The sequence below is a fragment of the Lolium perenne genome, chromosome 3, assembly GCF_019359855.2.
Source record: "Lolium perenne isolate Kyuss_39 chromosome 3, Kyuss_2.0, whole genome shotgun sequence".
Lineage (NCBI taxonomy): Eukaryota > Viridiplantae > Streptophyta > Magnoliopsida > Poales > Poaceae > Lolium > Lolium perenne.
This window is the reverse complement of record NC_067246.2, coordinates 344880117-344905222: the sequence shown is the minus strand read 5'-3', so window position 1 is coordinate 344905222 and position 25106 is coordinate 344880117. Positions and strand designations below refer to the sequence as shown.

Sequence of the window (25106 nt, the reverse complement as noted above, 5' to 3'; positions counted from 1 at the left end):
CATCCATATCGAGTCTGCACTCACATGCCTTATGCCCCCCCCCCCCCCAATTGACGATCTTGTACAAATTACGGACGGAGAAAGTGTCAGACTTATCGAAGCGCCATCCTCTCTCATCACCTTCTGAGGGTCGTAGTGTACAGGAATGTAAGAAGAGCAACAACACATCCTTTTCTTGTGCCGCCCTCTCAGAGGTGATATGATTTAAAGGGATGACCCAAGATCCATTTCTCCAGCAGTCCGCGACTGAAATGTTTGGTCTGGTGGCATGTGAGAAGAGGGATGGGAACTGAATGCATAGAGGTCCATCCGTTGTCCATTTGTCCTTCCATAAGGAGGTACTTTTTCCATCCCCAAGCTGCACACAGGTTGTGTTTCTATACGTGTCTATCAGCCTATTGATTTGTTTCCAAGCTCTAGTATGGTTTGCCGAGCCGTCTCCAAAATCTTTGTCTTGTAAGTGGGCAGCCCTAACCCAATTGGCCCAGGGAGAATTGGGTTCTATCAAGAAACGGTGAACAAACTTTGTCAGAAGGCATTCATTTTGAATTTGTAAGTTCTTGATACCGAGACCACCTTCTTCAAAGCTTCTGCAGACATAATCCCAAGCTACTAAACAGTCACTGCCATTGACAGTACTTTTGCCTTTCCAGAAGAAAGCTCGCATTAGTCTCTCCAACTCATCCAAAACCCATCGTGGGAGTTGGATACATGACATAAGATATGCTGGTAAGGCGGTTAAAACTGACTTAGTAAGTGTTAATCTCCCTCCATGGGTGATAAAGTCAAGTGAGAAACCAATTCTTTTTTTGACAGAAGAGATATAAGGGAGGAAAGCCTCTTTTGGGAGCTTAGAATCCGAGAGAGGTAGGCCCAAATAAGTTTGGGGGAAAGAAGCCACCTCGCAGTTAAGAGCCTCGGCAATTTGCTCACCTTCTTGCAAAGTAAGGTTTATGGGGACGAAGGTGGATTTAGCGAAGTTGATCTTGAGTCCAGCTGTATTTGCAAAGTCGTCCAAAATTTCTTTTAAGATTTTTGCTTGCTGAACCTCTCCCTGAATGACAATCAGGGTGTCGTCAGCATATTGCACCACTGGAAGGGCTGATCCTCAAGCACTGGATGCCGAAGCAAGCCGTTAAGGGCAGTACTTCCCCAGTTTCAAAATAAGTATCAATGTTTCTAGATATTAATATATATCTAAAACTCAAAATATGTCTATATCTAGATAAAGTTACGGTATTTATTTTCAAACATACTTGCATCGAAAGCGGCTGAGTTACGCTGCTACCTTGTGAGGGTGCCAACTGCTACCTGTAGGTCAACTCAACGTGTGCCTGTGCATGCCTCAACTCTCGCAGTCGCCTGGTGACACCTCTGTTGGCGGCGCCAGGATAGCCGGCCGATCGCACACAAGTCAAGGTCAAACCCCACCACCCTACGTCGATCTACACGTACGCACGCTACAAGTTGGATTTGACCGGCGGTCGATGAACATGCCGGTGTATCGTTGCTTTCCTTCGATCGCTTGACACGCGTTCGTGATGAGTAGAATGACATTTAGGCCCGAGCGCCTGTGCATGGCACAACAGAGGCAACGATGAAACTTAAATCATCTAAAAAAACGATGAAACTGAAATGGGAGAAAATCCTATCAGGAGAGAGCGTAGAGGAGCGTGCGTCAGGACACCACACGTTGCAAGTTATAGGTCGGCAGCAATCCTTTAAGAGCATCTCCACTCATTGGCCTTCCCACCCCGAAATTCGTGGTTAATTTCGTTCGGATTGGACGAAAAAATGGCGTGGGGAGGGCCAGCTACCCAGCCGCGATCCCAGGATGATACGGCAAATTCAGATAAAATTGGCGAGTTCGTTCAAACATAAGCGAAATTTAATGATATTTAACATATAGAGGCGAGTTCGTACATAAATAGGCCGAATTCGTACATATATTTGAATTCGGCGATTGACAAACTAAAACTTAAACTAAAAAACGTCCTCCTACATGCCGAAATGGCGGTAGAAGGACGTGTAGTCGCCGCCGTCATCGTCGTCGCTCGAGCCGGCGTTGTCCTGGGGCGGCGGCGCCTCATACCAGCGGCTCGTACCCTGGCCAGCGTCGCCGACGCGTGGCGGCGACGGCCGGTAGATGTCGTCGTCGCTGCTCTCCTCAACCTTGATCACCTCCCTGGGCGCGGTGTTCGGCGCGGAGGACGGTGCGGCGGCGCGTTCGGCGAGTTGACGCGTGGCGGCCAGATCCAGCATCCGCTGCTGCTGCTCCGCCTCCTGGCGCTCCCAGTCGCGCCTGGACCACTCCAGTGCGGCGTCGATGGGGAGGCTGTTGTCGGCGGGCACCAGGTCCTTAAGCGACCTGGCGATCGCCTCGGCCACCGTGGCGTCCTCTGCGCGCTTCGCCTCTTCCTCGGCGAGCTGGTTCGCGGCGGCCGCGGCGTCCTCCTTCTTCGCCGACTTCCTCTTACGCCCGCGCTGCGGAGAGGAGGGTTGGTCGCGGATGACAAGGGCGCCGCTGCTGCGCCCTCTGCTCGGCGGTGGAGACGCCGGCTCCTTCTTGACGCGCGCCAGTGTCGACAGAGACGCCACCTCCTTTTTCACCGGCGCCAAGGTTGGCCTCGACGCCGATTGATGACCCACAAGTATAGGGGATCGCAACAGTCTTCGAGGGAAGTAAAACCCAATTTATTGATTCGACACAAGGGGAGCCAAAGAATATCTGTAAGCCTTAACAGCGGAGTTGTCAATTCAGCTGCACCTGGAAACAGACTTGCTCGCAAGAGTTTATCAGTAGCAACAGTTTTATAGCAGTAGCAGTAGTGAAATATCAGCAGCTGTGTAACAAAGACAACAGTAGTGGTTATAGTAAACAGCAGGATTAAAATACTGTAGGCACAGGGATGGATGAACGGGCGCTGCATGGATGAGAGAACTCATGTAACAATCAAGGTAGGGCATTTGCAGATAGTAATAAAACAGTATCCAAGTACTAAACAACCATAGGCATGTGTTCCATATTTAGTCGTACGTGCTCGCAATGAGAAACTTGCACAACATCTTTTGTCCTACCAGCTGGTGGCAGCCGGGCCTCTAGGGAATCTACTGATAATTAAGATACTCCTTTTAATAGAGCACCGGAGCAAAGCATTAACACTCCGTGAACACATGTGATCCTCATATCACCGCCTTCCCCTCCGGTTGTCCCAATTTCTGCCACTTTGGGGCCTCGGGTTCCGGACAGCAATATGTGTATACAACTTGCAGGTAAGATCATAAAGCAATGAATATCATCATGAATTGATAACATGTTCAGATCTGAAATCATGGCACTCAGGCCCTAGTGACAAGCATTAAGCATAAAAAGTTGCAACAATATCATAAAAGTACCAACTACGGATACTAGGCAGTATGCTCTAACAATCTTATGCTATTACATGACCAATATCATCCAATCCCTACTATCCCCTTCAGCCTACAGCGGGGGAATTACTCACACATGGATGGGGGAAACATGGCTGGTCGATGGAGAGGCGTCGGTGGTGATGATGGCGATGGTCTCCTCCAATTCCCCGTCCCGGCGGAGTGCCAGAACGGAGTTTCTGGTCCCGAGACGGAGTTTCGCGATGGCGGCGGAGTTCTGGATGTCTTCTGGCGATTTCGTCTAACCCCCCGTGCGTTTTTAGGTCGAAACCCTTAAGTAGTCCAGAGGGGGGCGTTAGAGGCTGGCCGAGGCGCCGCCACCATAGGCCGGCGCGGCCCAGGGGCCTGCCGTGCCGCCTTGTGGGGTGGGCGCCTCGTGGCCCCCCTCCTTCTGGTCTTCTGGCTCCGTCAATATTATGTGAAAATAGGCCCATTGGAATTAATCCCGGGGATTTTCCTGAAAGTTGAGTTTCTGCACAAAAACGAGACACCAGGGCAATTCTGCTGAAAACAGCGTTAGTCCGTGTTAGTTGTACCAAAATACACAAATTAGAGGCAAAACAATAGCAAAAGTGTTCGGAAAAGTAGATACGTTTGTAGGATAACGTTGCATAGAAAACAAAAAATTTCCTACCGCGAGAACGCAATCCAAGCCAAGATGCAATCTAGAAGACGGGAGCAACGAGGGTATGATCAAGACTAACCCTTGAAGATTTCCAAAGCCTATAAGAGTAGGCTCTTATTGCTGTGGTAGACGATCACTTGCCGCTTGCAAAAGCGCGTAGAAGATCTTGATCACAGTGCCACAATCGGGCAGCACCTCCGTATTCGGTCACACGTTCGGTGTTGATGAAGACGACGTCCTTCTCCCCGTTCCAGCGGGCAGCGGAAGTAGTAGCTCCTCCTTGAATCCGGCAGCACGACGGCGTGGTGGCGGTGGCGGTGGAGATCTCCGGCGAAGCTTCGCTAAGCGTGCGGGAGAAGAGGAGGAGAGAGGGGGCGGCTAGGGTTTGGGAGAGGGGGTGGCCGGCCACCTATGGGTGCGGCCAAGCTATGGGCTTGTGGTGGTCAGCCCCCTCTCCTATGCCCCTCATTATATAGGTGGAAGCCCCAAGTGTTGGACTACAAGTCTTCGAATAAGACCCGAACCAAAAACCTTCCATGTGTAGGGAAACCAAAAACTTGGAATATGACTTCCTATATATGAATCTTATTCTCCGGACCATTCCGGAACTCCTCGTGATGTCCGGGATCTCATCCGGGACTCCGAACAAATATTCGAACTCCATTCCATATTCAAGTTCTACCATTTCTACATCAAACCTTAAGTGTGTCACCCTACGGTTCGCGAACTATGCGGACATGGTTGAGTACTCACTCCGACCAATAACCAATAGCGGGATCTGGAGATCCATAATGGCTCCCACATATTCAACGATGACTTCAGTGATCGAATGAACCATTCACATACGATACCAATTCCCTTTGTCACGCGATATTTTACTTGTCCGAGGTTTGATCATCGGTATCACTCTATACCTTGTTCAACCTCGTCTCCTGATAAGTACTCTTTACTCGTACCGTGGTATGTGGTCTCTTATGAAATTATTCATATGCTTGCAAGACATTAGACGACATTCCACCGAGAGGGCCCAGAGTATATCTATCTTTCATCGGGATGGACAAATCCCACTGTTGATCCATATGCCTCAACTCATACTTTCCGGATACTTAATCCCACCTTTATAACCACCCATTTACGCAGTGGCGTTTGGTGTAATCAAAGTACCTTTCCGGTATAAGTGATTTACATGATCTCATGGTCATAAGGACTAGGTAACTATGTACCGAAAGCTTATAGCAAATAACTCAATGACGTGATCTTATGCTATGCTTAATTGGGTGTGTCCATTACATCATTCATATAATGATATAACCTTGTTATTAATAACATCCAATGTTCATGATTATGAAACTAATCATCCATTAATCAACAAGCTAGTTAAGAGGCATACTAGGGACTCTTTGTTGTCTACATATCACACATGTACTAATGTTTCGGTTAATACAATTATAGCATGATATATAAACATTTATCATAAACATAAAGATATATAATAACCACTTTTATTATTGCCTCTTGGGCATATCTCCTTCAGTCTCCCACTTGCACTAGAGTCAATAATCTAGTTTACATTTGTAAAGATATAACACCTTGGCCTTCTGGTGTTTTATCATGTTTTGCTCACGGGAGAGGTTTTAGTCAATAATCTAGTTTACATGCTCAGAAACGTATGTATTTTGTAATTCATTTGCGTCTCAACGCATCACTCATTTCCAAATGAGTCGGCATTAAATATGTTTGGTCTTCTGGTGGAACCTTAATTCCGCAGTCTGAAATATGTTACTAATATTGTCACACACAATATAGCTTCAAAGTTCTGACTCTGTCGGAACTACACCAAGTTCTCAAAGAACCTCTTGACCTTAACATCCTTTGTCATTGTCAAAACAATGACATATTCTGCCTTCTTTTGTAGAATCCGTCATAATATTTAGAACTCTTCTAAATCTAGCATAGACAACTTCTAGCTCATCGTGCTACCTTTTAAACAACACTTAGTCTAATTTGAGATTGAAATTTTATTTTCATATGTGACAAAACAAATATCAGTGCAACATCTTACAGCGATTTGTTTGTCATTTCCCATACAAAACTATATATATATATCCTTAGTTCTTCTAAAGTACTCAAGAATATTCTTACTGTCGTCCAATGATCATCATATGAATCATTCTGGTATATGCTCATAACACTTTATAGCACATGACATCTGATTGTGTACATATTATTCGTGATCTATAATCACTCATGTGTTTTTACTCATTGAGTGTCAGATACACTCAAGTCTTGTTAAAACTTAATCATGACAAGAATATTTTCTTAATATTTTTATATTGAACTATTTCAATATCCATTCTATGTACTTTGACTTGAACATATTATGTGTTTCAATCTATCTTCATAGATCTTGACACAAAATTTGTTTCAGTCCATATCACTTTCATTGAAGTTAATTTTTCAATGAAACCTTTTAATCAAGCATGTAAATACATTATTTATAACCAACTATATGTCTTCTACATAAGTATTATAAATATGTCTCAGCGCTCCCACTTAATTTCTTGCAAATGCAAGCCTCTTCATCGTCTCTGATGAAATCAAAAACTCTTTGACTATTTCATCCAGTGAAAATTCAAACTCCGCTATACTTACTTCATCAAATTGAAGTTTGTATACCTATCTAGTATTCCACGGACCAGCAAAACTCTTGGTTGTATCTTGTATACACCTTTTAATACATACTTCTGATAAGTAATGTATTTTTCCATCCTACTAGCATATCTCATAAAAGAAATATGTAGTGATTACTAGAATAATCCACATAGACTATAAGCATTGCTACGGAAGATCTAATCTTATCGTAGTCAACTCTTTGAACTTCGTCGTAAACAATTTTTCGACAAGTCGAGCTTCTTTAGGCTCTGTTCGGATGTTGATATTGGGGGGCTAGACATTGTATTGGCCCGAATGTCCAATACCCAGGATATTGATATTAGAGTGAATGTCAATGTTTTCTGTTTGGATGTGCTAGATATTCGGAACTAGAGTAGATATTGAAGTTGAATGCCAAATGGTGTTCGGATGCTCAAAGTGATGTATTTCAGTCCTAGGAGAATTCAATCATATACACTATGTTATGTACAAAACATGCACAATATTTTTGCGGTCTCATTAACAAGCAAAGAATATACGAATAACAGTACGTACGAACAATAATTTTTTACAGAAGTTTGACAACATAAATATAGTTCCATTCATAATCCATCAAAAGCAAGCACATAAGATGAGATACATCACTGTCTCAAATCATACAAAAGAAATAGTCTAGAAACGGTGGTTCACATAGAAATTCCGATACAGTTACAAGTTATTCAAGGTAACATAAGCAGCCATTCCTTTCTAGCATCCAGTGGGAGCTCAAGAAGTGAATGGAATAAACGCTCACTGACAGTAAGTTTCGCATAAGCTCGCAGTTGTTCAGTTCTGGACATATCAGGTACGGCTTCAATTGTAGTAAGCATCACGGAAGGAGGAGTAACCTGCGGCTGCTGTAGTGGCTCAGTTGACTTCATGGCATCATCAAAAGATGTCTTCAAACTTCCAAGCATGCACATAATTGCTTCACCAGTACGTGGTCTCTTTGGTGATGGACCAACTGCTTCAGGAGATGTATCATTGGCTTCTACAGCTGGTTGTATCACCTCTGGATCAGTCGACTCAGCGCCTGTGCGAGCACCAAGCCCGGTCGCATGGTCTTTTGAGTAAATGGTACATATCTCATTCCAATTGTGGATTACTTTGTTCTTGTATGGAGCTGCTTTTTCATTAGCCTGGAAACACATACAATCTGAAGTTAGAAACCAAATCCCAAGCAAAATAGAAGTATAATTAGTTATGACATGTCTCATACCTCCACATATCTTTCCCACACTTCGTCACTCTCAAGTTGTAAGACATTCTTTTCCCAGTCCCAACCAAATCCCCTCTGAGAAAGAATTTTGCTAACTACCTCATAGTGCTTGTCAAAAGTTTTCAACCTTGATACAATTTTCTCCTTTGTGACATCGACCCCACACTTTTCGCGAACAGCTTTGATAGCAGCACGATACACATGTGACTTCCATCCGTTCTGGGCACGATCACCATTGTTGTGATGCTCAACAAATACATGTAGCAAGGCGTTGTCCATCTCCTGAGTCCATTGTGTGTAATTCCTGCTGAACTTCTTTGCTGGTACTTCCTCCATGGACCTACACAACCAAAAAAGATGCAATAGTAGACAAACACAATGTATCAATCTTATATTATATATATAATCTGGTCACATCATACATAATATCCAACCAAGGTGCTAGCTATCTATACCAAAACACCACGGACAAGGCAACCACCAAAATACCATCAACTAGCTAGCTAACTCATACATCCTACTAAACCTCTAGTTCTGCATGGGCAACAAGGTAATCCGCAAACATGTCATCAGCGAGTTGCTTCCTAAAGTTCTTCCAAGCAGTAGTAACTCTAACACTTGTAATGTAACCAACATGATCTTCAGCCTCAATTGGCTGAGCTGCTAGTTCTGCATCAACTTCCTCCAGTAATAAATCATCCATCATGTACTGCCTATCCCTTGTATAGTTGTGCAACACACAGCAAGCATTAATAATTCGAATCTGCAAAATATTTGTTCTTAGTCAGCATATGCCTATCTTTCATTTGCAAAATATTAGTTAGCATTTGCAACACACCTGGTCCTCTATGCGAAAGAAACATGGACACCGTAAGATAGCCCACTTTTTCTTCCACAGCCCAAATGTTCTCTCTACTACATTTCTAGCACGAGAGTGCCGCAAGTTATACAGCTCGTGGGCCGTTTTGGGCTGTTGTGCACTTGCTACCCATTCTTTCAAATGGTACCTAGTGGATCTGAATGGTGTAAGAAAGCCAGGTCCATTGGTGTAGCCAAGATCGCCTAAGTAATATTTTCCTATGGTCAATCAGGCACACAAGTTAGTTAAGAACCAAAGCAAATACAAACAAATGGACAAGCTAAAGAGTAGTACCATTAGGTACAGCAAATGCATCTTGGCGACTTGTTCTCATTGCATCTTTTAGGACTCGTGAGTCAGAAGCTGAACCCTCCCAGCCAGGCATGGCATACAAAAATTTCATGTTCCAATCAACTACACCGAGCATGTTAGTGGTGATGTCTTGTTTTCTATTTCTGTAACGCCCTTGGTCAGCCACATGAACACAAACATCAACATGGCATCCATCTATTGCTCCAAGTGCATTGGGGAACCACTTCCATTTGTAATCATCCGGAGGTGTGGAAGAAGGATCTGGCAGCTTAATGAACTCCTTATGGAGAGATAGTATAGCAGTTAAAACCTCAGAAAAGTGTGCACTAATTGTCCCCAATGACCTCTTGTACTGCCCATGCAACAACCTCATTTTCAAACCATGTCCAACTACAAGCAAGAACATTGCAACCTTTTCTTCCACAGCTACATACACGCTCTCACGCAAGCCACACTTCTCACGCAACATAGTGCACAAATCATGGAAATTTCTTTTTGTTAGACGGAGCTGATCATAGCATGCAACTTCGGACCCATCATACATATCTTTGAGCAAGTACTTTCTAAGCGAGTGTCTATGCTCATTGATACGTCCCCGACGTATCCATAATTTCTGTCGTTCCATGCTTGTTTTATGACAATACTTACATGTTTTGCTTGCACTTTATGATGATTTCATGCATTTTCCGGAACTAACCTATTAACAAGATGCCACAGTGCCAGTTCCTGTTTTCTGCTGTTTTTGGTTCCAGAAAGGCTGTTCGGGCAATATTCTCGGAATTGGACGAAATCAACGCCAAACCTCCTATTTTTCCCGGAAGGCTCCAGAACACCGAAGAAGAGTCGGAGAGGGGCCAGAGGGCCACCATACCCTATGGCGGCGCGGCCAAGCCTGGGCCCGCGCCAGCCTAGGGTGAGGCGCCCCCAGGTGCCCCCCTGCGCCGCCTCTTCGCCTATAAAATCCCTTTCGACCTAAAAACACCGTACCAATTGACGAAACTCCAGAAAGACTCCAGGGGCGCCGCCGCCATCGCGAAACTCCACTTCGGGGGACAGAAGTCTCTGTTCCGGCACCCTGCCGGGACGGGGAAGTGCCCCCGGAAGCCATCTCCATCAACGCCATCGCCTCCATCATGCTCCGTGAGTAGTTCCCCCATGGACTACGGGTTCTAGCAGTAGCTAGTTGGTATTCTCTCCTCTATGTACTTCAATACAATGATCTCATGAGCTGCCTTACATGATTGAGATCCATCTGATGTAATCGGTGTTGTGTTTGTTGGGATCCGATGGATGATACATTATGATTAGTCTATCTATAAAGTTTGTGAAGTTATTGTTGCTGCAATCTTGTTATGCTTAATGCTTGTCACTAGGGCCCGAGTGGCATGATCTTAGATTTGAGCTCTATATTTATTGCTTAGATTGTATCTACAAGTTGTATGCACATGTCACTGTCCGGAACCAAAGGCCCCGAAGTGACAAGAATCGGGACAACCGGAGGGGATGGTAGTGATGTGAGGATCACATGTTTTCACCAAGTGTTAATGCTTTGCTCCGGTACTCTATTAAAAGGAGTACCTTAATATCCAGTAGTTTCCCTTGAGGCCCGGCTGCCACCGGCTGGTAGGACAAAAGATGTTGTGCAAGTTTCTCATTACGAGCACGTACGACTATAATTGGAAAACATGCCTACATAATTAATAATCTGGATATTCTATCTTAATGCTTTGATTCCTATCAATTGCCCAACTGTAATTTGTTCACACAATACTTGTCACTTATTGGAGAGTTACCACTAGTGTAGATCGCTGGGAACCCCGGTCCATCTCTCATCATAATATACTTGTTCTACATGTCATTGGAAGTAGTATCAACTATTTTCTGGTGCCATTGCTCTCATATTGCTATTACTGTGTTACTGTTACTACTGCTCTCATATTACTGCTACTTTCACATCACCCCTGTTACTAGTGCTTTTCCAGGTGCAGCTGAATTGACAACTCAGTTGTTAAGGCTTATAAGTATTCTTTACCTCCCCCTGTGTCGAATCAATAAATTGGGTTATACTACCCGTCAAGACTGCCGCGATCCCCTATACTTGTGGGTCATCAAGACTGTTTTCTGGCGCCGTTGCCGGGGAGGCACAGCTCTACTCATAAGTTCACCTTGGGAGTACACTCTACCTCTCTCTCTGTTTTTATTTTGTTTTATTTTATTTTGCTTAGTTTACTTTTGTCTAGTTTATTTGTGCTTAGTTTATTTCTGTCTAGTATTATTTTGCTTAGTTTACTTTCTCTAGTTTATTTTTGTCTTGTTTTACTTTTCCTATATACCCAAAAATCCATAAAAATTTGAAAAACCTAAAAATTAAAAACTGCTGTTATGGGAGAACCAACAACCTACTTGGAGCTTATAGAATGTTATAATAATTATAGAGAATCAAGAACTGGTAAAATAATGAGTGCTATGATAGAAAAATTGAACACAATGGCTAGAATCTTGCTTAGACGCCATGATATAAACTGTTGCTCTCAACAGGATACTAAACATCTTAAATTTCAATGTGGCTTTAGTGAGGAATTTTTAATTACGAACTATAATCGGAATTGCTATATTCATTATTGGTTCGAAGAGGTAGAACAATTTGTCTTATTTATGGGAGCCTCCGAGATAGAATCCTTCATGGTTGAGAATTATGAAACTTGTGCTATTTGTAAGGACCTTAAAGATTATGTCTCTACTATCCTTAATTCTTGCATAGAATGCTACAGTAGGAACCCTTATATCCTTGATTATAAAGAGAGACACATTAATGCACAAGAATGCACTTACAATTTGCAGGAACCGGTGGTAGAAGAAATTGATGAACCTGAAAGCGCATTGGATGAAAAAGAGGAGGAAATTGATGAACTTGAAAGCTCATTGGATGAAAAAGAAGAGGAGAGTGACGAACAAAAGGAGGAAGAATGGATTAGCTACCCATGCCAACCTTCTAATGAGAGTAACTCTTTATCTCTTACACTATTTGATTGTCCTCCATGCTTACCGAAAGAGGTTGAATGTTATGTTCCTGTGGATTCTCTTGAAATAGTACCTATGAGTAAAACTTGTGAGAATAATTATGCTACTATTATATATGATAATCCATGCTACTTTGATAAATCTTATGATAATGCTTTGTTTGTGCATGATGTCGAAATGCATGGTACTAAAGAATTTTGCTTAGCAAATGTTTATGATAAATCTCTAGATGATGGTCCTATGTTACTTGATAAAATTAATTGTGCTACTAATGAAAATGGGATTGGAGAGTTCTTGACTTATTCTATGAGTCCCATATCTCTTGAGATTGATCAACTACCTTGTTATATTATTAATAAAAGTAAGCTTGAAAGTTTTAATTCCACTATTCTTGAGATTGATAAAAATTATGAGTTTGTGGATCATGAAAAGTATGCTGCATGTGATAGTTATATTGTTGAGTTTGTTCATGAAGCTACTGAAAATTATTATGAGAGAGGAAAATATGGTTGTAGAAATTTGCATGGTACTAATACACCTCTCTATATGCTTAAAATTTTGAAGTTACACTTGTTCTATCTTCCTATGCTTGTTACTTTGCTTTTCATGAACTTGTTTATTTACAAGATTCCTTTGCATAGGAAGCATGTTAGGCTTAAATGTGTTTTGAATTTGCCTCTTGATGCTCTCTTTTGCTTCAAATACTATTTCTTGCGAGTGCATCATTAAAACTGCTGAGCCCATCTTAACGGCTATAAAGAAAGCAACTTCTTGGGAGATAACCCATGTGTTATTTTGCTACAGTACTTTGTTTTATATTTGTGTCTTGGAAGTTGTTTACTACTGTAGCAACCTCTCCTTATCTTAGTTTTGTGTTTTGTTGTGCCAAGTGAAGCCTCTAATCGTAGGTTGATACAAGATTTGGATTTCTGCGCAGAAACAGGTTTCTATCTGTCACGAATCTGGGATGTTTTATCTGTAGGTAACTCAGAAAAATATTCCAATTTACGTGCATGTTCCTCAGATATGTACGCAACTTTCATTAGTTTTGAGTTTTCTGATTTGAGCAACGGAAATATTTATTTAAAATTCGTCTTTACTGGCTGTTCTGTTTTGGCAGATTCTGTCTCTGTTTTTTGCATTGTCTCTTGTGGACTTTAAGCGAGGTTTTCTAGACGTAGAGAGCTGTAGCTAATGTTTTATTGAGTTCTTGCAATATGCCACTACAGGACCAAGGTGGATTCAAATTTTTTGAGTACTAACCCCTCTAATGAAGTTTATGAGAAGTTTGGTGTGAAGGAAGTTTTCAAGGGTCAAGAGAGGAGGATGATATATGATCAAGAAGAGTGAAAAGTCTAAGCTTGGGGATGCCCCCGTGGTTCATCCCTGCATATTTTAAGAAGATTCAAGAGTCTAAGCTTGGGGATGCCCAAGGCATCCCCTTCTTCATCAACTTATCAGGTTCCTCCCCTGAAACTATATTTTTATTCGGTCACACCATATGTGCTTTACTTGGAGCGTCTGTGTGTTTATTTTTCGTTTTGTTTATGTTTGAATAAATTCGGATCCTAGCAATCCATGTTTGGGAGAGAGACACGCTCCGCTTTTTCATATGAACACTTGTTCTTCGTTTTACTTTTAATGTTCAATGAATAAAAGTTGGAAGCTACAATATTTATCTTTATTTGGTTGGGAAAAGAAAATGCCTCATATGTCTTGGATAATTTGACACTTGGCAATTGTTTTGAGCTCTCAAGTATGATTAAGTTTTTTCATGTAGTTTAAACCTATTAGTGGAGAACTACTGTAGAGCTTGTTAAAATTGGTTTGCATAATTGATCTCTCTTAAGGTCTAGATATTCTCTGGTAAAAGTGTTTGAGCAACAAGGAAGACAGTGTAGAGTATTATAATGCTTGCAATATGTTCTTATGTAAGTTTTGCTGTACCGGTTCATACTTGTGTTTGCTTCAAACAACCTTGCTAGCCTAAACCTTGTATCGAGAGGGAATACTTCTCATGCATCCAAAATACTTGAGCCAACCACTATGCCATTTGTGTCCACCATACCTACCTACTATGTGGTATTTTCTGCCATTCCAAAGTAAATTGCTTGAGTTCTACCTTTAAACAATTCAAAATGCTTCTCAATTTGTGTCAATGTTTTATAGCTCATGAGGAAGTATGTGGTGTTTATCTTTCAATCTTGTTGGGCAACTTTCACCAATGGACTAGTGGCTTCATCCGCTTATCCAATAATTTTGCAAAAAGAGCTGGCAATGGGATTCCCAGTCCCAAATTAATTAATAAAAATAGACACTCCTCCATGGTATGTGATTGATGGACGGCACCCGAAGGATTCGGTTAGCCATGGCTTGAGAAAGCAAAAGTGGGGAGGAGTGTCATCATAATAAAACTAAAATAAAAAGGCACTCCTTCATGGTATGAGATTGTTGGCAGGCACCCGAGGATTCGGTTAGCCATGGTTTGTGAAAGAAAGGTTGGGAGGAGTGCCACACAAAAATAAAAATAAAATTGGAGCCGCTCTTTGAAGGTTTGTCTGGCGAGGGGGTTAGAGTGCCCGCTACCATTCGTTGACAACAACATACACCTCTCAAAATTTTACTTTTTATGCTCTCTATATGTTTTCAAAACCAAAGCTCTAGCACAAATATAGCAATCGATGCTTTCCTCTGCGAAGGGCCATTCTTTTACTTTATGTTGAGTCAGTATACCTACTTCCTTCCATCTTAGAAGCAAACACTTGTGTTAACTGTGCATTGATTCTTACATACTTGCATATTTGCATTTATCATATTACTTTGTGTTGACAATTATCCATGAGATATGCATGTTGAAAGTTGAAAGCAACCGCTGAAACTTATATCTTCCTTTGTGTTGCTTCGATGCCTTTACTTTGAATTTATTGCTTTATGAGTTAACTCTTGTGCAAGACTTTTGATGCTTGTCTTGAAAGTATTATTCATGAAAAGTTTTGCTATAAGTTATCTATTTGTTAGCAACTATAGATCATTGCCTTGAGTCACTTCATTCATTTCATATGCTTTGTAATAGTATGATAAAGGTTATGTAAGTAGCATGTCACTACAGAAATTATTCTTTTTATCGTTTACCTGCTCGGGACGAGCAGGAACTAAGCTTGGGGATGCTGATACGTCCCCGACGTATCCATAATTTCTGTCGTTCCATGCTTGTTTTATGACAATACTTACATGTTTTGCTTGCACTTTATGATGATTTCATGCATTTTCCGGAACTAACCTATTAACAAGATGCCACAGTGCCAGTTCCTGTTTTCTGCTGTTTTTGGTTCCAGAAAGGCTGTTCGGGCAATATTCTCGGAATTGGACGAAATCAACGCCAAACCTCCTATTTTTCCCGGAAGGCTCCAGAACACCGAAGAAGAGTCGGAGAGGGGCCAGAGGGCCACCACACCCTATGGCGGCGCGGCCAAGCCTGGGCCCGCGCCAGCCTAGGGTGAGGCGCCCCCAGGTGCCCCCCTGCGCCGCCTCTTCGCCTATAAAATCCCTTTCGACCTAAAAACACCGTACCAATTGACGAAACTCCAGAAAGACTCCAGGGGCGCCGCCGCCATCGCGAAACTCCAATTCGGGGGACAGAAGTCTCTGTTCCGGCACCCTGCCGGGACGGGGAAGTGCCCCCGGAAGCCATCTCCATCAACGCCATCGCCTCCATCATGCTCCGTGAGTAGTTCCCCCATGGACTACGGGTTCTAGCAGTAGCTAGTTGGTATTCTCTCCTCTATGTACTTCAATACAATGATCTCATGAGCTGCCTTACATGATTGAGATCCATCTGATGTAACCGGTGTTGTGTTTATTGGGATCCGATGGATGATACATTATGATTAGTCTATCTATAAAGTTTGTGAAGTTATTGTTGCTGCAATCTTGTTATGCTTAATGCTTGTCACTAGGGCCCGAGTGGCATGATCTTAGATTTGAGCTCTATATTTATTGCTTAGATTGTATCTACAAGTTGTATGCACATGTCACTGTCCGGAACCAAAGGCCCCGAAGTGACAAGAATCGGGACAACCGGAGGGGATGGTAGTGATGTGAGGATCACATGTTTTCACCAAGTGTTAATGCTTTGCTCCGGTACTCTATTAAAAGGAGTACCTTAATATCCAGTAGTTTCCCTTGAGGCCCGGCTGCCACCGGCTGGTAGGACAAAAGATGTTGTGCAAGTTTCTCATTACGAGCACGTACGACTATAATTGGAAAACATGCCTACATAATTAATAATCTGGATGTTCTATCTTAATGCTTTGATTCCTATCAATTGCCCAACTGTAATTTGTTCACCCAATACTTGTCACTTATTGGAGAGTTACCACTAGTGTAGATCGCTGGGAACCCCGGTCCATCTCTCATCATAATATACTTGTTCTACATGTCATTGGAAGTAGTATCAACTATTTTCTGGTGCCATTGCTCTCATATTGCTATTACTGCTGCTGTGTTACCGCATTACTGCTCTCATATTACTGCTACTTTCACATCACCCCTGTTACTAGTGCTTTTCCAGGTGCAGCTGAATTGACAACTCAGTTGTTAAGGCTTATAAGTATTCTTTACCTCCCCCTGTGTCGAATCAATAAATTGGGTTATACTACCCGCGAAGACTGCTGCGATCCCCTATACTTGTGGGTCATCAAGACTGTTTTTAAAGCGCTCGTTGCCGGGAGGCATAGCTCTACTCATAAGTTCACCTGGGGAGTACACTCTACCTCTCTCTCTGTTTTTATTTTGTTTTATTTTGTTTTGCTTAGTTTACTTTTGTCTAGTTTATTTGTGCTTAGTTTATTTCTGTCTAGTATTATTTTGCTTAGTTTACTTTATCTAGTTTATTTTTGTCTTGTTTTACTTTTCCTATATACCCAAAAATCCATAAAAATTTGAAAAACCTAAAAATTAAAAACTGCTGTTATGGGAGAACCAACAACCTACTTGGAGCTTATAGAATGTTATAATAATTATAGAGAATCAAGAACTGGTAAAATAATGAGTGCTATGATAGAAAAATTGAACACAATGGCTAGAATCTTGCTTAGACGCCATGATATAAACTGTTGCTCTCAACAGGATACTAAACATCTTAAATTTCAATGTGGCTTTAGTGAGGAATTTTTAATTACGAACTATAATCGGAATTGCTATATTCATTATGGGTTCGAAGAGGTAGAACAATTTGTCTTATTTATGGGAGCCTCCGAGATAGAATCCTTCATGGTTGAGAATTATGAAACTTGTGCTATTTGTAAGGACCTTAAAGATTATGTCTCTACTATCCTTAATTCTTGCATAGAATGCTACAGTAGGAACCCTTATATCCTTGATTATAAAGAGAGACACATTAATGCACAAGAATGCACTTACAATTTGCAGGAACCGGTGGAAGAAGAAATTGATGAACCTGAAAGCGCATTGGATGAAAAAGAGGAGGAAATTGATGAACTTGAAAGCTCATTGGATGAAAAAGAAGAGGAGAGTGACGAACAAAAGGAGGAAGAATGGATTAGCTACCCATGCCAACCTTCTAATGAGAGTAACTCTTTATCTCTTACACTATTTGATTGTCCTCCATGCTTACCGAAAGAGGTTGAATGTTATGTTCCTGTGGATTCTCTTGAAATAGTACCTATGAGTAAAACTTGTGAGAATAATTATGCTACTGTTATATATGATAATCCATGCTACTTTGATAAATCTTATGATAATGCTTTGTTTGTGCATGATGTCGAAATGCATGGTACTAAAGAATTTTGCTTAGCAAATGTTTATGATAAATCTCTAGATGATGGTCCTATGTTACTTGATAAAATTAATTGTGCTACTAATGAAAATGGGATTGGAGAGTTCTTGACTTATTCTATGAGTCCCATATCTCTTGAGATTGATCAACTACCTTGTTATATTATTAATAAAAGTAAGCTTGAAAGTTTTAATTCCACTATTCTTGAGATTGATAAAAATTATGAGTTTGTGGATCATGAAAAGTATGCTTCATGTGATAGTTATATTGTTGAGTTTGTTCATGAAGCTACTGAAAATTATTATGAGAGAGGAAAATATGGTTGTAGAAATTTGCATGGTACTAATACACCTCTCTATATGCTTAAAATTTTGAAGTTACACTTGTTCTATCTTCCTATGCTTGTTACTTTGCTTTTCATGAACTTGTTTATTTACAAGATTCCTTTGCATAGGAAGCATGTTAGGCTTAAATGTGTTTTGAATTTGCCTCTTGATGCTCTCTTTTGCTTCAAATACTATTTCTTGCGACTGCATCATTAAAACTGCTGAGCCCATCTTAATGGCTATAAAGAAAGCAACTTCTTGGGAGATAACCCATGTGTTATTTTGCTACAGTACTTTGTTTTATATTTGTGTCTTGGAAGTTGTTTACTACTGTAGCAACCTCTCCTTATCTTAGTTTTGTGTTTTGTTGTGCCAAGTGAAGCCTCTAATCGAAGGTTGATACTAGATTTGGATTTCTGCGCAGAAACAGGTTTCTATCTGTCACGAATCTGGGCTGTTTTATCTGTAGGTAACTCAGAAAAATATGCCAATTTACGTGCGTGTTCCTCAGATATGTACGCAACTTTCATTAGTTTTGAGTTTTCTGATTTGAGCAACGGAAGTATTTATTTAAAATTCGTCTTTACTGGCTGTTCTGTTTTGGCAGATTCTGTCTCTGTTTTTTGCATTGTCTCTTGTGGACTTTAAGCGAGGTTTTCTAGACGTAGAGAGCTGTAGCTAATGTTTTATTGAGTTCTTGCAATGTGCCACTACAGGACCAAGGTGGATTCAAATTTTTTGAGTACTAACCCCTCTAATGAAGTTTATGAGAAGTTTGGTGTGAAGGAAGTTTTCAAGGGTCAAGATAGGAGGATGATATATGATCAAGAAGAGTGAAAAGTCTAAGCTTGGGGATGCCCCCGTGGTTCATCCCTGCATATTTTAAGAAGATTCAAGAGTCTAAGCTTGGGGATGCCCAAGGCATCCCCTTCTTCATCAACTTATCAGGTTCCTCCCCTGAAACTATATTTTTATTCGGTCACACCATATGTGCTTTACTTGGAGCGTCTGTGTGTTTATTTTTTGTTTTGTTTATGTTTGAATAAATTCGGATCCTAGCAATCCATGTTTGGGAGAGAGACACGCTCCGCTTTTTCATATGAACACTTGTTCTTCGTTTTACTTTTAATGTTCAATGAATAAAAGTTGGAAGCTACAATATTTATCTTTATTTGGTTGGGAAAAGAAAATGCCTCATATGTCTTGGATAATTTGACACTTGGCAATTGTTTTGAGCTCTCAAGTATGATTAAGTTTTTTCATGTAGTTTAAACCTATTAGTGGAGAACTACTGTAGAGCTTGTTAAAATTGGTTTGCATAATTGATCTCTCTTAAGGTCTAGATATTTTCTGGTAAAAGTGTTTGAGCAACAAGGAAGACAGTGTAGAGTATTATAATGCTTGCAATATGTTCTTATGTAATTTTTGCTGTACCGGTTCATACTTGTGTTTGCTTCAAACAACCTTGCTAGCCTAAACCTTGTATCGAGAGGGAATACTTCTCATGCATCCAAAATACTTGAGCCAACCACTATGCCATTTGTGTCCACCATACCTACCTACTATGTGGTATTTTCTGCCATTCCAAAGTAAATTGCTTGAGTGCTACCTTTAAACAATTCAAAAATTTTCTCAATTTGTGTCAATGTTTTATAGCTCATGAGGAAGTATGTGGTGTTTATCTTTCAATCTTGTTGGGCAACTTTCACCAATGGACTAGTGGCTTCATCCGCTTATCCAATAATTTTGCAAAAAGAGCTGGCAATGGGATTCCCAGTCCCAAATTAATTAATAAAAATAGACACTCCTCCATGGTATGTGATTGATGGACGGCACCCGAAGGATTCGGTTAGCCATGGCTTGAGAAAGCAAAAGTGGGGAGGAGTGTCATCATAATAAAACTAAAATAAAAAGGCACTCCTTCATGGTATGAGATTGTTGGCAGGCACCCGAGGATTCGGTTAGCCATGGTTTGTGAAAAAAAGGTTGGGAGGAGTGCCACACAAAAATAAAAATAAAATGGGAGCCGCTCTTTGAAGGTTTGTCTGGCGAGGGGGTTAGAGTGCCCGCTACCATTCGTTGACAACAACATACACCTCTCAAAATTTTACTTTTTATGCTCTCTATATGTTTTCAAAACCAAAGCTCTAGCACAAATATAGCAATCGATGCTTTCCTCTGCGAAGGGCCATTCTTTTACTTTATGTTGAGTCAGTATACCTACTTCCTTCCATCTTAGAAGCAAACACTTGTGTTAACTGTGCATTGATTCTTACATACTTGCATATTTGCATTCATCATATTACTTTGTGTTGACAATTATCCATGAGATATGCATGTTGAAAGTTAAAAGCAACCGCTGAAACTTATATCTTCCTTTGTGTTGCTTCGATGCCTTTACTTTGAATTTATTGCTTTATGAGTTAACTCTTGTGCAAGACTTTTGATGCTTGTCTTGAAAGTATTATTCATGAAAAGTTTTGCTATATGTTATCTATTTGTTAGCAACTATAGATCATTGCCTTGAGTCACTTCATTCATTTCATATGCTTTGTAATAGTATGATCAAGGTTATGTAAGTAGCATGTCACTACAGAAATTATTCTTTTTATCGTTTACCTGCTCGGGACGAGCAGGAACTAAGCTTGGGGATGCTGATACGTCCCCGACGTATCCATAATTTCTGTCGTTCCATGCTTGTTTTATGACAATACTTACATGTTTTGCTTGCACTTGATGATGATTTCATGCATTTTCCTAACTAACCTATTAACAAGATGCCACAAAGCAGCCTCTGTTTTCTGCTGTTTTTGGTTCCAGAAAGGCTGTTCGGGCAATATTCTCGGAATTGGACGAAATCAACGCCAAACCTCCTATTTTTCCCGGAAGGCTCCAGAACACCGAAGAAGAGTCGGAGAGGGGCCAGAGGGCCACCACACCCTATGGCGGCGCGGCCAAGCCTGGGCCCACGCCAGCCTAGGGTGAGGCGCCCCCAGGTGCCCCCCTGCGCCGCCTCTTCGCCTATAAAATCCCTTTCGACCTAAAAACACCGTACCAATTGACGAAACTCCAGAAAGACTCCAGGGGCGCCGCCGCCATCGCGAAACTCCAATTCGGGGGACAGAAGTCTCTGTTCTGGCACCCTGCCGGGACGGGGAAGTGCCCCCGGAAGCCATCTCCATCAACGCCATCGCCTCCATCATGCTCCGTGAGTAGTTCCCCCATGGACTACGGGTTCTAGCAGTAGCTAGTTGGTATTCTCTCCTCTATGTACTTCAATACAATGATCTCATGAGCTGCCTTACATGATTGAGATCCATCTGATGTAATCGGTGTTGTGTTTATTGGGATCCGATGGATGATACATTATGATTAGTCTATCTATAAAGTTTGTGAAGTTATTGTTGCTGCAATCTTGTTATGCTTAATGCTTGTCACTAGGGCCCGAGTGGCATGATCTTAGATTTGAGCTCTATATTTATTGCTTAGATTGTATCTACAAGTTGTATGCACATATCACTGTCCGGAACCAAAGGTCCCGAAGTGACAAGAATCGGGACAACCGGAGGGGATGGTAGTGATGTGAGGATCACATGTTTTCACCAAGTGTTAATGCTTTGCTCCGGTACTCTATTAAAAGGAGTACCTTAATATCCAGTAGTTTCCCTTGAGGCCCGGCTGCCACCGGCTGGTAGGACAAAAGATGTTGTGCAAGTTTCTCATTACGAGCACGTACGACTATAATTGGAAAACATGCCTACATAATTAATAATCTGGATGTTCTATCTTAATGCTTTGATTCCTATCAATTGCCCAACTGTAATTTGTTCACCCAATACTTGTCACTTATTGGAGAGTTACCACTAGTGTAGATCGCTGGGAACCCCGGTCCATCTCTCATCATAATATACTTGTTCTACATGTCATTGGAAGTAGTATCAACTATTTTCTGGTGCCATTGCTCTCATATTGCTATTACTGCTGCTGTTATTCTTTACTGCTCTCATATTACTGCTACTTTCACATCACCCCTGTTACTAGTGCTTTTCCAGGTGCAGCTGAATTGACAACTCAGTTGTTAAGGCTTATAAGTATTCTTTACCTCCCCTTGTGTCGAATCAATAAATTGGGTTATACTACCCGCGAAGACTGCCGCGATCCCCTATACTTGTGGGTCATCACTCATCGTCGGTAAAGCTCCCTAAATCCCGCGGTACCCTTTGTGTACTAACATAATACAAGGCTAGAAGAGTGGATTCAAAGAAATGTTTCATGAACACAATCCTTCTCTTCTTTCTTCTTTTGTTTTCTTCAGTAATGTAAGAAACCATGGCTAACTCATCCGACATTTTGCAACTACAATATATAGATCAATGTTAATTAGCATGGCATGCAATTTGTATAGATCGATTTAAAGTAGCATGGCATCTGCACAAAGCATCACATAGGAACACACAACGCAGGCATCAAATAAATATGCACAGAGGTCAGGGACAACACAGGCAACACAGGCGTCTCCCCAAACAAAGTGCAAGGACAACAGATCGACCGGACCTACGGAACAAACCTGCGCAGACGGAGGTCACCGGAGCTCGGGAGGTGGTCGCCGGAGCACCTGCGAAACCTGCCACGAATGTTGGAGAAAGTGAGATGGAGGGCGGACGGCGAGGGATAGGAAGGTAGAGCGGAAGCCGAGGGATCCGTTCTGAGGCGGAGATGGAGGGCGGGAGGGCGGGGTACCTGAGCCGCCGCCGCCGGCGGTAGGGTTCCGCCTGGAGCCTGCGTGTTCGAGCGAGGTTGAAGTGGTGCGTGGGGAGCGAACGAGCGAATACCGAGCCAATCTCCACCTATATCCCTCGACATTGCCTGCCCATATTTTCTGCCGTTCGGCCCAACATGAGATATCAAGGCCGAATACCTAGCCCCAATACCTACACCAGCCAAACGCTCAGAATCCAGGTATTCGGGAGCCCAATGTCCCGAATGTCCAATACAGAGCCCCAATATCAACATCTGAACAGAGCATTAAGGATATTCCATCCAAGTCCATCAATTTTATAGATCCATTTACTTTCAAAAAGTATTTATCTATCTTGGATTTCATGGCATATAGCCATTTTAACGGAGTCAGGGCCCATCATAACTTCTTTGTTTGTAGTTGGTTTATCATTGTTCAAAATCAATCCTTTATTCACAAATCATTTATTTGATCACAAAGTAAACCATACCTACAAGGTTCAATATGTACTTCGATCTCCATGGCTAAAACACTTTGTAGTCATGGGAGCCATGTTCGTCATGGTTGCTTCCGGAACCAATTTCCGATGCTGCGCTACTCTGATCATTATGCTCAGGTTCATAAACCTTATCAAGTTCTATTGTCCTCCCACTCAAATACTTCGCTAGAAAACAATTTCTTGGAAATAAGCAAGTAACATTAACAAACACTTTTGTCGTTTACTTCATAGTGGAAAGAATTCCCAATCAATTCTTTGGGATAACCAACAAAGACATTCATCCGATTTTGGTTGTTAACTTTTAGACCAAAATTTAAAGAAAGGACTATTAGGGTTTATACCCATGCCATAACTCGTATGGTGTCATTTCTACGGATCATGATGATGCTCTATTCAGTGTAAAAGCGGTAGTCACTAAAGCATAATCCACAAAAATATAATGGCGTCATAATATTTTATCTCATCATTAATCCAACAAGGCTTGGATACATCTCTCGGATACTATATCATCATTATGATGCTCCAAGAAATGTGAGTTGTAGAACAATTTCATGACTCTCTTAGATGTTCGCTAAAACTCGTAATTCAAATATTTTCACCATGATCCAATCATTGATATTTGACTTTTCTATTACGATGATTTCCACTTCATGCTGAAATTTATTTGAATCTATTCAAATGTTTCAAACTTCTTCCTTATTGAATATATCCACATATATATACTCAATTCATTGTTGAAAGTTTTCATGAAGTAGAAGAATCTCCCGCACACAACTATGCCCAGTGAACCACATACATCATCATGTATTTTTCACTAAGTTAGTTGCCCGTTCAACTCTTGGCCTATGAACGGTATTTTAATCATTCTCTTTAGAAAAGATTTGCAAGCGCCAAATGATTCAAAAATCAAATGACTCCAAAATCCATTTGCATGGAGTTCCTTCATGCGTTCCTTTCTAACATGACCTAAATGGCGGTTCCACAAATACGTGGAATTCAAATCATTTGCCTTATGGCATTTTAGCGTCAGTGTTATGTATGTTTGTTTCACCATTAAGATTTATAATAACTTATCCATCGTACATGGAGTAATGTCATAATTTGAACAACTCATTGTTTTCATTTGACCAGAGCAAAATAACAATTATTAAGTTCTTTATTATAAATTCTAAGGGCTAGATAGAATGCCAACGACGAACATAATAACACTTTATTTTGTTCCAGACGTGTATTCCTATCATATTCCTTGTCAGTCACTTAGGCCATTGTATTCTTGTATTGTGTTGTTTTGTATGACACTTCATACCAACCAATATAGTACTAATACCCAAGAATTTCATAGTGTGACCTAACTAGGAATACAACCATAACATGTATATCATTTATATACACCTGAGCTAGACTTTCTAGTCTTTTCTTTCTTTCTGCCAAAATATCTTTTGCGCTTTCTCTTTAGCTTTCCTCATTATTCAGAAAAACACTTCAACATCAATAACTTCTAGGTTTGTTGGTCAAATACCAATAACCTTGAGGTTCTTACTTTGAAGTTGATCATCATATGACAAGTGTTCCGGATTTCTCTATTAATAA

The 25106-nt window shown here is 41.2% G+C and overlaps 1 long non-coding RNA gene across 1 annotated transcript; it reads right to left on the bottom strand.

Moving 5' to 3' along the window:
* Positions 1-8208: 8208 nt before the first annotated feature.
* On the bottom strand, positions 8209-23094 carry LOC139837754 (uncharacterized). The gene is made up of 3 exons (XR_011754421.1): positions 23020-23094; positions 22847-22903; positions 8209-8304 (listed from the first exon to the last, which is right to left on the bottom strand). It is a non-coding gene; the product is annotated as an uncharacterized lncRNA (long non-coding RNA).
* Positions 23095-25106: the final 2012 nt, after the last annotated feature.